This window comes from Rhinolophus sinicus, linkage group LG02 (genome assembly GCF_036562045.2).
Source record: "Rhinolophus sinicus isolate RSC01 linkage group LG02, ASM3656204v1, whole genome shotgun sequence".
NCBI classification, from domain to species: domain Eukaryota; kingdom Metazoa; phylum Chordata; class Mammalia; order Chiroptera; family Rhinolophidae; genus Rhinolophus; species Rhinolophus sinicus.
Genome location: NC_133752.1, coordinates 11,742,074 through 11,760,037, shown reverse-complemented (window position 1 = coordinate 11,760,037; position 17,964 = coordinate 11,742,074).

Genomic DNA, 17,964 nt, shown 5'->3' with positions numbered 1-17,964 from the left:
TTCTGGGGACAGTAGTTTCTGGAGCCAACTTCACAGACATTTGATGAAAGGGTCCATATTTGCAGTCTTGGATACATGTTTGCATTTAGCTGATAAAATGGGATATTTGCTATGCATTTCCTGAAACTTATTCTGAAAGGATAAGAAGCTTTGTTTGATCAGGGTCCATATGCATTCTCAATTATTCTCCTAGCTAGTTTCCTTGGATGGATATTGACGGGATTTTTGCTCCCAGAGAAATCCAGCTGACATGCAAACACAGACAAGGAGGAGGCCTAGCTCCAAGCTGGTATCATCCAAAATGACTGATCTTGTGCAATGAATTGTAACTGGTGAGCCATTGAATTTTAACTTCAAGCAATAGGAAGATTGTTACATGGGTATAGGGATAGCATTACAAGGTTTCATACATCTGAGTGAGAGTGAAATCAGGTATCATACCATTGTTACTTCTGCAGACATGAAGGTCATCTGCAAAAGCTCATTGACCTGAAAAGAATACAATTAGAATTCAGATAATATACTGGTCTACCAGACACCAAGACAAATGCACTGAGAACTGGTCTCGATATATTAATATACAGGATATATTAATATACAGCAATAATGTCATATATTTTGGACTATTAATGAAAAAACCTGGTTTAATACAATGATAGCGATGTTATAGCATCATCAAGGATTTAAGGTATTTTTATGTGTGGAGCTACATAAAGACTGACACTTATTTTTACTGGAATTTTTTTTTTCAGAAAAAATATGCTAAGTTTACCTAGTAGACTTTATGAGACAGACACCTGTTTATGCCATCTTTATTGTTGTTATTCAATACTACTCAGTCAGCAACTATTATGGTTTGATTTTTGGCCCCAAAAACTCACATGTTGTACTCTAACTCTCAGGACCTCGAATGGGACTGTATTTAGAGGTAAGACTTTTAAATGAATCAGTAAGGTCAAATGAGGCCATTATGGTGGACCTTAATCCAATCTGACCACTGTCCTCACAAGAAGAGGAAATTTGGACATACAAAGAGATACCAGAGGTGCATGCACACAGAAAACAGACCATTTGAGGACAGAGTGAGAAGGGGGCCATCTATAAGCCAAAGAGAACTCAGGTCTCAGAAAAAAACCAAACCTTGATCTTTGATATCTAGCCTCTGAAACTGTGAGAAAATAAATTTCTACTGTGTAAGCCACCCAGTCTGTGGTATTCTGTTATGACAGTCCTAGCAAACTAATACAGCAATTATCCTTTAAATTATCCTGTCACATTGGCCAGAAGTTTCTCCCAATTTGTAAGATATCTAATAGTTTGGAGTTCTTAATATTGGACTGACAAAGCTAATTCTTTTTGTTTTTTCCTTTCCTTTTTTAAATTAAGCGTAAATGGTTGTGTTTTTTAGGCTGTTCTTTGTTATATAGGCGTAATATATTCTGAAGAATAAAGAAAGCTCAGTTTAAAATAAAGACAAAGGGTAGCTTAGAGAAGGAAAAAGATGGTTCCGTTCAGTGTGAAGTTGACTAGAACTGAAGAGCCCAGCATTCAAATCCTTGCTCTACCGTTGGAGAAATTACTTCACTTCTCATCTGGTTTCTCTTCCAGCTCCAGGACCGTTTATGAATATAAATTATCTCCAACCCCGACGCTGGTGAGAGGGCTACATCAATGGCACAGAGCGTCTGGTTGTTCTCCCAACACAGTCAAGCAGCCAGCACAATTGGGATTCCACTTCTTACTAAATCTCAGTGGGCTGAAAGGTCATATCATCTGTGTCTTTTCTTAACAAAACCAAATTGCAACATAGTCAACAAGCCAAGTCCACTGATCTCAACTACCGCTACTTTCCTGGGACACAAAACAACCTCTTAATTCTTTAATTCAGAAAGAGCACTGGGTCTGGAGTAGATAGATCTGGTTAATATTTCAGCACCACTATGCACTATGTCTAAACATGGAATTCTGGGCTTACAGACCAACAGGGATTTGCATGTTTTAAGTTTCTCCAGTGACATTGATGATAAAATTTGGAAATTAATGCACTATGCTAACCATCGGTTTTGAAAGAACAAAAAAAACAGTCTGTCTTTTGTGAAGTTTTGTCTCTAGTTTCTTGTAAAATCTATGGTACAGAATCAGGAATCAACATATACTCATTGAACAAACAAATGATTATGTACTTCTGGAAAACATAAGGTATTAATTAATACTCCTCACTCAGATGTTGCAGATTAAAGGATGTAAATGACATATATTACTGGGCAGAAAAGGTACTCTTTAAAGAGTAGTTTTCATATTGACGTTTATTCATCTTATTTTGTGTCGCTGTTACAATGTGACCAGTTTGCTAGGTAGCAAAGCCAAAAAATGATAAGGCATTTTTCCTAATTTTAGAGGGAAAGGAAACTTGCAAACGAATAGTGATTACATTATATTATAATTAATGGCACTTTTAAAATGCAAGTTTTACGGCACAGAGTCAATATGTTAAACTACTTCTTGGATATTTCATTATTAAGAGAAATCTGAGTTGGCAAAACTAATGAATTCCAAATTTCGATAGCTTGCATTCAGGTGTTCCCACATGGCAGAAAGGTGGTTTTCTCCCATGTGTGATTCAGCCATCTTCTCCCTCAGCCATCTTCTAGGGCCTGTCCATCCCTGTATCCAGCTGGCAGATGTGAGAGGAGAGCCGGAAGAGGACGCGGCCCTTCTCAAACACCTTAACTTGAAAGTGACACACATCATTTCCCTCCACAGGCCGCAGTCAAAGCCAGTTAAAGGATTCTGCCCAGACAATAGACAACCTGGGAAATAGAATCCCTGCCCGGGAAACTGCTTTGCAGAGACAGCTCCTTGTTACAGAAAGTCATTTGTGCCAGAGGTGCCCACCATGGGCCCAGCACTGCCTGTCTGAGTCAGAGGCTGTCACAGAAGTGCTGGCACACATTCTGAGACTGGACTAATGCATATGTTTTATTCAGGAAGGCAGGCAAGAAGGATGCCCCAGGTGAAGTGAACAAATGTGTGACAGACTGCAGGTTAGATGGATCAGATAAAAACAGGAAAATAAGGGAGCTCCATCTTGTTTCTACACTAATTGTGTGATAGTGAGACGTGGAAGATGAGTTTAGACAAACAGATGAAGGCTGAAGATGAAGAGCCCAATATCATTTCAACTCCTCCTTCCCCTCAGAATTTTCATTGATTGGGTCTAGGTCCTCACAAACTATTGTTCTTATTCTCACTCATTCACGAGGATAATCTGCTTGCTAGACAGGACCACCAAAAGGGAAATGTTTCTTATTGAATGACTGACCTTTTAATTCTCCCAATTGACTGTGTAGATAAAGCCTGGTCATGTGTCTCTGCCAATTGGCCCTCTATTGAGAAGAGCAGTGCACAGTTCTCTCACTGACACAGACAGAACTTGAGTGCACCAAGGACATGGGCAAGAGCCATTCACAGAGTGTCTACTAATTAACTGCCTTTTGAAACTTAGGCAGTTCAGCATATTGTGTCCGGGTATTGTGTTTCCTCATCGATACCCTTCAGCCAAGAGTCCCATCCCCAGTGACAGCAATATGTTCATTTATAATATTCCATGACCTACTCAGGGTTATGGCCTCATTAAAAAACAATTGATGTCTCTGGCATAAGCCTGTGAATGTCCTTGTTGTCTGCATTTAAACATGATACAGAAAAAAAGAAATGAAAAAGGGTTGACCTAGATCTTTCCAAGACTGTAACAAAAACTGACAAGAGTAATTGTTTGCTATCTTGGGGACTTCCAAAAATAGATAACCAATCAAATGGGGTCAGTAAATTTTCCTTTTTTCTATATATGGTTGAAGAGGTGTTATTTTTAAAGTTTTAAATTGCTAAAATTAATGGAAAAATCTGGCTCCTTATTAATTCTATTTAATTAACTTTCTGTGTAATAATAGAACACCAGAATATGTAGAATCTTTTAAAGCTCATTTATGTAAATCCCACAAACCATCTTTCATTGATGTCTCTCCAAATACCATACTCCAAATATTGCACTCATGAATAACGTGCATAAGTCGGTGTGGTCTAGACTAGGATTTTAAATCTTAGCTATTAATAAATGTGACTAGAAGCGGAGTACAGCATTAGGAATAGAGACAGTGGAAATGTAATGGCTGTGTGCGATGTCAGAGGGGTAGTAGATTGGGGGAGCGGGTTTATCACTTTGTGAGGAGTATAAAAGGTAAATGTCTAACTATTACATTGTTTTGTACACCTAAAACTAATTAAAAACAAAATCTAAAAAAGAACTGAATGAAATAGGGGGAAAAAAAGAAATGTGACTATCACTAGATTACTGGGAAATTTAGACAGTTCCTGAAAAGGTATTACTTTAAACAAAACAGTTTTTTGTACTTATTGGCTGTTGATAACTGATATTTATAATGACATATCTCTCCTAAAGCCCTTTTCCTGTAGAATCTTCTGAACGACACAGGAAGGATTGCATCCGCTAAGCATCGTTTTGCTAATAACTCCATTGTGTGACAAATTGATTGTGTGGGAACTGGATGTCAATAGTTGATGCAAACGTTAACTCAAGTACTGGCAAAGTATCTAATATCTTCCAGAGAGTGCTTGCTACAGGAGCTTGGATGCAAGGATTCAGACGCTAAGGGGTCTGAACTTTAAGATATTTATAGTTTAATAGGGGAGATGAGTATATGAATGTTGATTCTGCTGAGCTGGCATGTGTGTTAGAAGAAAGACAAGTGCAAAGCTCTCCGGGAGCAGAGGAAGATAGGAGAAAGAAAAAAGAATATTGCTTGAAGTTTTAGGAATATATGCATACAGATTAGAATCCCTCACCCTCTACTTCTCTATTACCTACCAGTAGTGTGACCCCGAGTCCATCATTTTACCTCTCCAATCTCATGGAGAAATTCATGTGAAGATTAGAAAGACTAATCTAGGCAAATGGCTAGAATGATGTCTGATAAGAGTACAGTCCCCAAAATGTGAGGTCCTCATTATCTTATTATTAAGGGAGATGGGTAATATTTCAGACCTGTGATATTTAAGATGGGTCTTGAAAGAAAAATAAAGGTTTACTAGGTAGAGAGGAAAGGAAAGAACAATATTGTAATTCTGAAAAAAAGATGCAAAAATACAAAGCTCTGACACAACTAGATCAGCAAATGAGGGTTTCACCTTGTTGCTTCGAGCAAAACTGAAAAACAGCACATTCCTAGTTTAAGAAGGAAATGAGAAAACAAATGTATATTCAACACTCTAGATAGCTGTTTAAATTCTCAGGTTCAGTACATCCTATAGTACCAATGAAAAAAATCTAAGATGCTAATAGATGAATTAACTAGCTCTGTATTATCAGTCTAAAAAATAAAGGCTACAGAACACAGACAACACCAAATATTGGTGAGGATGTGGAGCAACAGGAACTCCCATACATTACTGGTGGGACAGCAAAATGGTACAGTCACTCTGGATGACAGGCAGTTTCATACTAAACTAAACATATTTTCACAATATGTTCCAGCAATCCTGCTCCTTCATATTTACCCATATGAGTTGAAAACTTATGTCCATACAAAAAAACACTTTCTTCATAATTGCCACAATTTGGGAGTAACTAAGATGTCTTTCAATGGGTAAATGAATAAGTAAACTGTGGTCCATCGAGACAATTGAATATTATTCAGTGCTAAGAAGAAATGAGCTACTGAGGCACCTAAGACGTGGAGGAAACTTACATGCATATTACTAACTGAAAGAAGCCAATCTTAAAGGCTATATATTGCACAATTCCAACCATATGACATTCTGGAAAATGCAAAACTACAGTGATCGTAAAAAGTGGTTGCCAGAGGTGGGTAGCGGGAGTGAGAGGGAGAAATAGGCAGAACACAGAGGATTTGCAGTGCAGTGGAAATACTCAGCATGATACCATAACAATGGATACATGTCATCATGCATTTTTTCAAATGCACAGAATGCACAACAACAAGAGAAGAGTGAATTGTAAAGTAAACTATGGACGTTAGGTGATTATGATGTGTGAATGTATGTTCATCAGCTATAATAAATGTCCCACGCTTGTGGGGCTGTTGCTAATGGGGGAGGCTGTGCTTGTGGGGCCACAGGGGACTATATGGGAATTCTGTGTACCTTTCCCTCAATTGTGCTATAAACTTAAAACTGTTGTTAAAAAGAAAGAAAAAAAAGAAAGAAACTCAATAAAAAATAATAAAGTCTAAAATTCAGTTCCACTTCATTTTATCTCCAAAATCTATGCTACTTTCACCTCATCAGTATACTTCTGTTATGATTTGACAATTTTTATTAATGTTATGTTAGGGGAAAAAATCCATATCGCTCAAAAATATGAACTCATTATAAAAACCTGTTAAGTTTGTTGTCTGACTGAATTCTCCAGCACTATTCCTTTAATACTCAACAGCAAGGATGTATAAATATGTCCATATAGAAAGTGAAGCTCCAAGGAATAATACTGAGGTCTCTCAGCATAAATAAGGAAACTCAGAAATCTGAAACTTTGGGGTCAACAGCTAGCACGTGGCAGAGTTAAGACTCAGACCCCGCTCCATCTCATTCCAAAGCCTCATGTCTTTTCCACCACATCAGGATGCCTCTTTTAATTTATTATAATTTGGCCAAAGCTGGTCCCTAATTGGAACTGACTGCCTCTGGACACATCTAATGGTCCCTTGGACTGCTGCTTTGTATGTATCACCAAAGATGCTCAATAACACTCTTAATTTTTCATCAGCTTCTTTTTGGGAAAAAACTGTATTTAAATAAACCAAACCAATAAATGAAGTGGAAGCTCACACGGAGAGGCAATCTGAGCAAATTACACATAAAATTCCCCAACATCATTCCCATCCATCTTACGTTTAGAGTCGGATGGTCTCTGCTTTCATGCTAGATCATCATGTGTCAGAACCTGCTTCTCCCAGGAGGCTATTTTGGCCCAAATGAAATAGTAACCCAAAAATCTGATAAAACAAACACTCTGTAAACCAGGTACTATGAAAACATCAGCTCAAGCAGCTAATACAAACACCGTCACAATCTAGACACTCAGCTTTCAAAAATAATTGTTCTCCTCTATGTAAACACACATTTCATATTTAGCAGTAGTATCAGAAATGGGCCTAAAAATAAGATTACATATAACATAATGATATAATATGATATATCAATATACATCAATTTAAATGCATTATATAAGAAAACAAAGATTTATACATAAACACATGAATACGTAATATAGTATATATTATGCATATACTATACAATGTAGTACATAAGATATAATATTTATAAATATTATATAAGACAGATCATCTCATATTACCTTCAGAAATGCAATGGCTTGAGGAAGTATGATTGTTTTCAGCTATATCTCAGGTATTATTTTGAAGAATGAGGAAAAGTGGAACTTGACAGTGCCTGGGATCCATATTCTTTATTTATCGTTCTTATTCAACAAATAATTAACATTAATGAAGTACCTGCAATGAGCCCAATATAAGAATGTACATGCATTTTCTCACACAGTTCTTAGACCACACCTAGGAGGCGTAATGATCATTGTCCCATGTTATAGATGAATAAATTGAGGCACTAATAAAAAAAAGAAACTCAATAAAAAATAATAAAGTCTAAAATTAGCTGATAAGGAATAGAACCAGGATTAAAATCCAGACAATCTGGCTTCAGAGTCTATAGTCAATTTCTCTCCAAGTGCTCATTTGGTGTATACTATCTACAACTTTAGTAGGCACTGTGGCAGATGCTTTTACTACCATTTAAAACAACCCATTCATTCTTTTAACTCCTGGCCTCTTGCGTTTGACACAGACCAGGTAACTGACCAATCAAACACAATACTTCCTTTTTTTTTTTTTTTTAACACCCTGGAAACTTGAAGCTTGGATAGAGAGTGATCTCCACAAAACAGAAGATGAGGCTGTGGAAAATACTCTAGTGTATTCTAAGATGTGTCTGCTGCTCCCAAAGCAGCTTCTGGTTAAAACGGCAAAACGGATAACAAGGCATGCGGCCCTTTGCAGTCCAACCAGGTGAAGACACAACCGATGGTCTGGCTGCAGTGCTCAGACCTACAAACTCCTCTGCCAATTCCAGTCATCTTCCCAGGGAGCCTCACTGTTCCATCAGCATGGTCCATAAATTTTGCAGTAGGATGCAAGCTGTTGGCTTGAAGCTGACACTGACTGAAAAACCTCGCCCCAGGCCAACGGCCGTAAGAAATCTTAGGGGTCCAGAAAGAAACACCAGGGCTTGTTGTCCAGCAGATTTGTCAGCATTTAGAGATCACAGGAGAGATAGACAACACCAAGGTAAGGCTAATTCTTCCAAGGGAAACATTGTAGGGTTAGGATTTCTTTTTTCTTTTTTTCTTTTTTTTTACTTCAGTCAAGCAAAAACAAAAATTCAGTATCAGGCAGGTTGTTCTTGGTAGTAACAGAAAGATGTTAAGGAAATTTGGTCTGCCAGCTTTTTTTTCCCCCTCTTTACCTTCCAGTGAACTTTCTTCTTTCTCCCTTCAAGCAATAGAGGGTGACCTAGGCTACAGAAACCTGGTTTCCTCTCATTAGAGAGTAGCCAAGGGCTCTTTAAACTAATAAAGCAGCAGAAAGATCACAGATAAAACAAGATAGGACATTCAGGTGGAGATGACAAGAGAGTGCCTAGAGGGTTATGTTAATAATTACAGACTGAAGAGTAGCAATGAGACCTCCTGAAAAGAAAGCTACTTTATGATGTCTATTGAAAAAAATGTTCTGCATAATAAAGCCAATTTTGAAGTTTCCCATCCCCCTCCCACAATAAACATAGCAGTTCTCCCCAGGAAATTATTCAAAAAGCCAAAGTAAACACTTTCCCTCTCCAAGCAGTACTGAGTCATTTTTACAACAGGAAGAAAATGAGATAAAACATGCGCTATAATACATCAAGACTGCCTTCCATTGCCTTTTGGAAATTCTGGAGGGCTATGTTTCAATCCAAAAGGCAATTTCCTTCGGCCTTGGCTACTAAAAAGCTTACATTTTTCTCCCCCTCCAAATTCTCTATTTTACTCTGACCAATTGCAGGTCTTTATATATCTCCCTTGCTTTTCTACCACATTCCTAGCTACCTGTCAATGGATAATCTATTGTTTTACTACACTGCACTTTAGTGTTTGTTTATTCATGCTAAAATCTGTCCATGAGATATTTGTGGAAAAGAGTACTGGCTGGTAGTAATACAAAAATGAATGAAACTAGATCCCTGGTTTGGTCAAATCACACCTGGAGAACAATAGATAGACATACAAATCAGTAACTATATATTGTGAAGCATTATAATGTAGCACTTTTTGAAAACACATTCAATGAGAACAAGTGCACTTGGCTTTGAACGCTGTCCTTTTCACTTACCGAGTACAGTGACCTTGGCTAAGTTACATAAGTATTCTGAACTTTGATTTCTTTATCGGTAGGATGGACATAGCAATGCCTACCTCAAAAGGTTGAAAGCAGTGATGAAAATAAATATGGTATATAAAATGCTTCATAGTAAACATTCAAGTAATATGGCAAATAATATGATAGATAAACGAAGCCCTGTGGTGGGACAGAAGAAGGAAAGACTAACTGAGCCAAGGCTTCTCAAAAGATTTGCAATTTGAGGTGAGGCCTAAAGAAAACAAAAAACAGGCAAATATTTAAGAGGTAGGTAACAGGAAGTCCTTAAAGTGAAATTCATATATAAGTTCATAGAACTATACAGGCATTACATGTAAGAATGTGATCAGAGTGTGGAGTCATGCTGGGTGATAGAAGAAACTGAAACTTGAAAAATGAGTTCGGAGAAGATCATGAATGGACTTTTATTCCACACTAAGGAATTTGAATCTCAGAAAATGTGGAATAATTAAAGATCTTTCAGAAAAGGAATAAAATCCCAGTACTGTGTTTTAGAAAAGTGAAATGAGGAACTTTAAGTGCTGTGTAGATAGTGGATAGCAGTAGAGATAGGCTGGGGGCTGGAAAACTAGTTCAGAATATAAAGAAATTGTTTGTATGTGTGTGTGTGTGTGTGTGTGTGTGTGTGTATAATATTTAAGTTATATTTGTATGTTTATAAATTATGTTTATATTATTATACAAATAATAAATATTTGTATAATAATATGAACACAATAAAACCTACATTCATATAATAATATAAAACCTAAAATCAAGCAATTATAATAAAAATGAAAGAAGGGATGGAGATGAGAGAGAATACAGGAAACTTCATGACTGACTGGATGCAGGGAATTACAAACTGATATGTCAAAGGCATTTCTAAGGCTTTTGCACTGGGAGATTGAGTGATTTGTGATGCTTTTAATGATTGTATGTAATTCAGGATTAATGGACGGAATGAGGTAGTATGGTGGGTTGGATCATTATTCCTCAGTGCTTTATGGACCCTTCATATGTACTGTATCCACAGCCTTTGCCAGGTAACTCTGTGGTACCTCCCACTGGAGGTAGAGCATCTTTCCTTGTCCCATTGATGTTGGGTTTGGTCATGTGACTTGCTTTGGCCAATGGAATGTGGATCAAGTGACAGTATGCCAGTTGCTGGCTGAAGTTTTAATAGGCATTTCTTATTCCTACTCAGACTCGTGTATTCTATGGATGCACTAGGAGAAGTACACCCTCCAGGCAACATTTGGTCCAAAGAGCATGAGAAAGCACATGGAGTATACGTTAATCTAATCCACAGTCTGGAGAGAATTCCAACTAAGCCCAGCCATGCCACAGCCTGACAAGCTTCCCAAACTAACCTGAAGACCCATGAGCAAGAAAAATAAATTTCTGTTGTCATATGCTCTCTTGAAATGTTTTTTTTTTTCTTATTATTCAGTATTATTGTGGTAATAGTCCACTAATACAAACAGAAACGGCAATATTTGAATATCAGATTCCAATTTGTTCCCAAGATCTAACTATCCCCTACCCTTAGATTTGCTGAACTACACATTATTACTTCAACTAGTCCTTGTTTTTTTTTCTTTTTCTTTTTTCTTTTTATAGTTGAGTGGTTTCTGTTATTTGTAACCCACTGAATTTTAGTATGACGTCAATTCTGCTGAGATACTTTAATCTTAATTATCTTTCTGGATATAGTGGTAGAATAATGACACTACATGTTGGACCAGGAGTTATCATGTATAGGGAAGGATCATTTTATTAAATATTTAGTGAATGAATGAATGAGTGGATTCCATAGCTATACACCATAGATTCCCTAATGCCAGTCAAGCATCTTGAAACCATGTTTCATTGATGAGTAACAAAGGGACTGAAATAAAGAGCATGGATAACTTAAATATTTAAGATGTGGTGAAATAAAGAACAGATTGAGAAGGAATACAAGTATAAGGAGAACAAAAAATAACAATGTTTTTGAAACAAAAGAAGATGCTAATTTTATGAAAGAGGAAGTGGTAAACAGTAGCAAATACCAGAGAGGCAGCAATTAGCTTAGATAACCATTAGCAGAATCAGGTTATGAATTTTCCCTCAGGAATGAGTGATGTTTGTGCCAATGGCATCTGGGAGTCTCTGCAGAGAACAAACTTTCAGAGAAAGTAAAAGCTTTACAGATACTGAAGAAGATGGAAAGGAAAGAAAAGAAAAGGGAAGGGAGGGGAGGGGAAGGGAGGGGAGGGGAAGGGAAGAGAAAGAAAAAGACAGGAAAAGAAAATAGAGAGGAGAGGAAAGGAAAAGGAAATAGAGATAAGCTCCAAGGTTGTGCTTAAAATGTTTTCTGTACACACTGAGTTGACTATTCTCTCTTTATTTCAATTTCTAGTAGACTGAGATTGGTTATTAAATAAAATCTACTTGTTCTTGCTTGTATTAAATTAGCCATGCTTGCAAACAAACTAATTTTTTTTATAAACCAGCATTTAAATTTTTTTCCACCGTTTTTCTTTGCCTCTAAAATTCCCACATTAAAGACTCTATTCAATTCTTCTTAAATGTGAATAGAAGTAAATAAAATTGATCATGTGGTTATAGTTCTTCTGCCTAACAAACTATCTTGGTTTATTTAGTCTTTTTATCTATTATAGGAAAACAAGTTTCAAATCTGGTACTTAAATAATTGCCCTGTCCTTAATTGTGTCTTTCCAAATAAGCTGAATTTACATTAAAAGCAGAGGTATTATGAATGCACTCACTGAATGGCCCATGAAGGGAAACGATTTTTATGCCTCTTTTTTATAATTATATTTCCTGTATATAGAATAGTGTCTGGCATATGGTGGTTCTCAGTGAGTATCTGTTGAATGAAGCAATGAATGAGCACGTGTCTTTGGTTTGTTTGCCCTCTCTCAGTCTTATGTTTTGGACAATATGCTGTCAAGTGTTTTCCCCCTCTCCCTCTGCCTTTTTCTCTCTGCTTCAGTTAGTAAAATCTGGATAAGATACCCTTCTATGATGAGAATACACTCTAGTGGTATGCATGTTTACGTGTTTATATAGTTACTATACTTGCTCAGTATGGCACCCACATCAAAATATCCTTGAAAGGACTGACAACCGGTCTTGTTTCATGCATCTCTGGAGTAAATATTGAAGTGGACGAGCAGAGATGTTAATGTTTCAAAGTAATGGTATAGTTATACTCACTGCACAGATTACTAGGAAAGCCTTGTGTTAGTTTGAGTTTCCTGTGACAGCAAAATCTGAGACAGGAACTTAGGTGCAGGTAGTTTATTGGTGAGGTGATTCCAGGGAGCAGGAATAACACAAGTGAAGAGTGAGCCAGGGAAGGAAGAAAGGGTGATCAAAGATGAGTTACCGTGCTGGTCCCACTGGGAGCAAAGGAGTTCAATGGTGCTGGAGAAGCTCAACAGAACCACTTAGACTGTGCCTCAGAATTTCCCCCTTGAAGGATGGAAGTGCATCTTTATTCCGTCTCCCTTAACTTATCCGTTGAAAGGGTGGCCCAAGGAGCACTAACTGTCCTAATGTCTGGGCAAATATGCCCTGAGACAGAAAAGCCGAGATCAGTAAGGTCCTTGAGGTCATGCTGCCAGCGTGCACAGAACTGCTCGACAGAGCCACAGCTGAAACCAGTGCAGAGGGCAAAGGAAGCAGCACTTACTGAAAATGCCTTTTAGCCACTCTTGGCTCTAGGCTTCCTCATCTTGAAATCATTTTTCACATTGTCTCTAGAATGATCATTCTTATGTTTCCATCCATTAATGCAACACAAATTTCTTAAGTATATTCTGTTTGTCAGACATTGTCCTATGTGTTGGTGAACAAGACCAATTTTTGATGTTAGAGAATTTATAGAAGGTGACAGATAAAAACATGCAAGGAAGCAGGAAAAACGAAGCTTGAAGCATTACCAGAGAGTGGTCGATCTTATGCAGAGAATTAAAACATGTATGTGAAAACACACTGGTTAGGTACTCTAAATTACTTAGAAGGCTAGGATATGATTCAATGATGGTAGATCTATGATAGGTTTGTGCATGAATCCCGGTTCATTCAGAGAAGCAGAACTTCTAAGATATATTTATATGGAAGGATTTGTTACAGAGATGTGACTATATGCAATTGTGGGAGCAGGCTAAGGGCATTGAATTCATGTCTGAGGCTAAAGCTTGAAGTTTGTGGGGCATGTAATTGGGAAGGGAAGATAATATAAAGTAGGGGAGAAGAAGAAGTAGCTGGGAACAAGCAAGACCTAGAGCTCAGGAGAACAGACTGAAGTCTGTGTCTGACTTGCTGGCTCTGACCTTTATGGTATAGGGGTCTTGCAGAAGCCAGGGCCCTTTGTCAAAGAGCTAAACACATTCACCTAGTCCAGGAAGCAGAGCAGCTGCAGATGAATCTAGGGGAGGTGGAGGAGTTGCAGGCCGGGCCACTGCCTCATACCAGTGAGTGCAACAATGGACAGGACAACGTGAGTGAGCCACAAAATGGCTGCCCCTTCCCTTGCATCCTTCAAATCTCACACAAGGATCTCTCTTATGGACCTCACTAACAGCAAACATATAGGAACAGGAATTCTGGAAAGTGAAATTCAGCGTAGGCAAGTTGACACATTTCCAAAGTCAACATAATTTGTTTGGCATGATCAAGTTACAAGTGTAATATGTATTGAGTAAATGGATGGCAGTTTAGGGTGGACTGATGGCTGGACAGGTGGATGCGTGAATAAATGCACAGGTCTCTACATTCTTCCCGAAGGCTATTTCTTTGCCAGTCTTCTTTGTAAATGCCTTATCACTGATTTAAATCATGTGTTTTATGAAAACAATGCATGATTATTATTAGAATTAACATAAATTAAGATTAAATATTAACAGGAAGTTGATTCAAAGTTTGCAGTTAAAGGTCAAGCTTTAATATTAATAGGTAACCCTTACCAAGCGTGTACTTGGTTACATTAATGACTAATTTAATTATCTCAACAACTATGAGACAGAGATTCATATTATCCCCATTCTACATTAAAAAACTGACACTTGAAGAGGTTAAATGTGGAAATATTCCTTCCCTAGTCTTTTGTGATCTTATTTATTTTAGGGACATCTGTCAGAGATGAGGATGTATGTGTCAGAAAGTAGATCTAGTAGTTATGTCCGCCCTAGAACAAAGGGAAGAGGAGTCAGCACTCTGATCCCAGGTTGTTATCTCTTTCTTGTTCTCACAACATTTCATTTTATAAATATAAGGAATATGGGGAAATTATTTCTATTCTTTCTTCCCAAAGACACAAATTTAGTTTTGTTTTATGATCATTGAGAGATAATTTATTGTTCCTTAATTTTGGCCTTTGATAACCTGATATCCAGAAAATAAATAAAAAATAATGTTCTTCTCCTAAGCAATCTTATTAATAGAGCTGATGGGTTCCCTAAAATGATGCCATCTCGCACACAAAACCAAAGCACAGACTTGGATGGCTTATTCTGAATCCCAAGACAACAAACATAAAATAAATTCAATTTGGGTAAATTTAAGATATCTAATTAAGATCAACAAAGGAGTCACAACCAGTTTATTGCATCTTTAGTTACTTAAGAGTGATGGAAAAATAGGTTCCAAGGAACGATTTAATTGTATACATTTTGTTTAGTAAAATTCAAATTGTATTCTCTGATAGAGAAAAGAGAAATTATGCAAATAAGGAATTAGTTTGACCTACATAAACAATATTTTGAGCATACACTAGGATAATTGCTCTTCCATATATATTGATGTGTTGGAATAGTTCAAATTGAAAACAAAAGAAAAACTGATGTTATTATTTATCCATTACCTGAAGACTAGTTGGGATATGGATTGCCTGGATTCTCTGGAAGTTTTCTAATTCAAAATTCATTTCCAAACATTTTCAGAGTACATTAAAATCAGCAGAGCAAAACTAGTTGAACAAGCTGTTTATCTAAATATTATTTTAAATGGATGCACAGTTGCTCAGCAATTTTAGGATAAATCTCACTAAGAGAAAGCATTGCTCTGATCATTTCAGATTTTAACACATTCCCTCCTGTGGGTACAAGGATTAAAGTTTTTGAGCACCTGTGATATTATCTGCGTTGTGCTGAATACTTCCTAGTGATCATCTCATTTAATTCAGCAAAAGCTCACAAATTATCTTTCAAGTTTTTACTCAATGAACTTTAAATATGTTACAGATAAAGCTTTGTTGTCCAAGGCATTCTCTGAGGCACACACTATAGTAAAGATTCTATCATAATTTATGGATTCATTGATCAATTCAACCTAACAGTTATTGACGATCTGCTCTGTGCCTGACACTGAAAATGCAAAGATAAATCCAAAAGGGTTCCTTCTCTGAGGACCTGAAGTCTACTGAAGGAGTCAGGGCTGTGGGTAATAAAATACCATTAAGTACAGAAAGTATTATTACAGATACAAAGGGGAAAGCACCTTGGAAACAGAGGGCAGAGCAATCAACTCCTGATGTGCTTTATCTTGAAGGAGTGTGGTACTTTTATAGAAGGAGGGGAGGACCTTCCCACAAATGGCAGTAGGATAAATAAAATACAAACACTTCATGAAGTAAGAACGACAGTACCGTGTAGGTGTCAAGATATGGTGGCAATTTCAGTGTGGCTGGAATGAAAATTGGGGGAAAATGCCACAGGGGTGGGTGAAATTGGAATGTAAAATGGATGGAGATTGTGAAGACTTTTGAGTTTTTAAGCTAAAAAATGTGGACTTTGTAATAGAAGCGAGAAACCTTTGAAACTATGATTTTGGTTAGCTTTGATTTTAGGAAAGTAAACTTCAGAGAGCAAGGTGTCACAGTGTGCAGAGGAATTTTCATATATTATTTTATCAAATGTTGCTAACAAATCCATGACAGGGATACTATAATTATTTGCATTTTTTCAACATTGAAGAAAATGAGCCTTACAGAGGTTAAGTATCTTGCCTAACACGTTAAAGACAAGCTACGAAGACAGGTCTGAAAAGCTATTAACCTCTACAACATCAGTCTCTTTCCAAGTTTCTGTGCTGGATTAAAATGTCAATGTACCTTCATAAACAGTAACAGAGGCTCACATGTGCTTTGGTGATATATTTCTTGCCCAGTAGAGCTCTGTAGGTCAAAATTGGGCTTAAACAAGCCTAGGTCATGATTCACTGAAGCTATATATCGAATAATATAAATTAGTTTGAAAATGGAACTGAGGTAAAAACTAGTGGTTTTAAAATATGTGATTAGTAACTGGAACTAACAGCTACATTTTATTTAATCCAATTTTCTTGGATTAATTTTATTTTATTTTTGTAGTCTCGTAGCCTAAAAGGAACTCAGCAAAACACTGTGTAAATAAAGCAATACCTTAATGATGTTGAAATGCAACATGGAAGGAAGAACCTAGAGGGCAAAAAAGAAGAGACTGGAGACAAAACATAGTATGGATTTGAAGTTTCAGTACTGGTTTGTCCTTGAGTCAGACGCTTAAGATTTCTCATTGTCCATTTCATCATCTGCAAAATGGATGCAAAGTTATTCAGACTGTAAACTCACATGCTTAATGTGAAGAGTTTGTGGAATCATGTATGTGAGAGTCCTTTGTGAACTTTTAGGTCCCCTAGAAACATTTGCTTTCATCATCATGATAGCCCTTTGATTAAAACCTACTTTTAACCATTGAAAAGGGGATTCTGCACCACTTTAATCTGATGTGGAGATTAGACTACCTTATTTTAAAAAGATCAGAAATGGTCTTCAACACGCCTACAAAGTACCACACATGTCTATACATAGCATCAACATATGAAGATTGAGTGCTTATTTGAGGCTGTGCCAAGATGCTATCTGACAAAGCCATCCTCAGACTTCACAAGGCATCAGCACTCCCTGTGAGGGCATAACAAAAGCTCTTTTGTAGTGTCGGAAAGAAGAATTAAAAATGGAAACAGCCAGAGACCTTCTTTTATGTGGGGGTGGGGGTGGGGGATGTCTAGTAATACAGAAGTGAAGAAAATTCAAGGACAGTGACCATAATCTAATTAAGACCTGTAATTACAAATTCAGGACATTTAATAAAGAAAAATTTGCATGTTCATTTCAGCCAAATCAGCTTTAATGGAGCTGAAAAGCATAAGTGAAAACCACTGTAATTTATTAATAGAGTAAAACATACAAGAAATGGAAAAACGTGTTAGTGTAGTGTGAAAACCATGTAGTTTATAAGGGCAGTAAAACCAGACAGAAAATTTATATTCCAAAATAAATAGTTAAAGAAACAAACAAAATATTATGGATAAACGCATGGACATTGAAGGTTGAGAAATAAAAACATAAAAGTGAATCGATGGTAAAAATGTAAATCAAGATAAAATGTTTTATATTGTAGCA